Source organism: Mus pahari, unplaced genomic scaffold, assembly GCF_900095145.1.
Source record: "Mus pahari unplaced genomic scaffold, PAHARI_EIJ_v1.1 scaffold_10240_U1_1, whole genome shotgun sequence".
Classification (NCBI taxonomy): domain Eukaryota; kingdom Metazoa; phylum Chordata; class Mammalia; order Rodentia; family Muridae; genus Mus; species Mus pahari.
This window is the reverse complement of record NW_018393933.1, coordinates 10,944-11,358: the sequence shown is the minus strand read 5'-3', so window position 1 is coordinate 11,358 and position 415 is coordinate 10,944.

Here is a 415-nt window from a genome sequence, read left to right as displayed (position 1 = left end):
TTCCTTTCCTTTCCTTTCCTTTCCTTTCCTTTCTGTTCCTTTTCCTTTCCTTTTCCCTTTTTCCTTTTCCCTTCATCCTTTCTCCATTTATCCTCTCTCCCTCCCTTTATCCTTTCCTTTCCTTTCTATACTTGCTTGTAAGAGGCAACTTGTCAAGCCAGGATTTAAACCCAAAATTCCTGTGGAGCCAACATTAGAAAGAATATGAGTATCCTGTAAGACTTAATTAGAGCAATATATCTTTATACCATCTTTAAAGCAATTAATTCAAACTTCCACTAATATTTGCCTATAGGGAGCAGATAGTTTTTTATTATTAAGCTCTCTCCCTAGAGCAGCCATCCCATTATACCATCTAACTGTTGTGCTCTCTACCTTGAGCCACAGACATTTATTTAATTAATACCTGTTCATA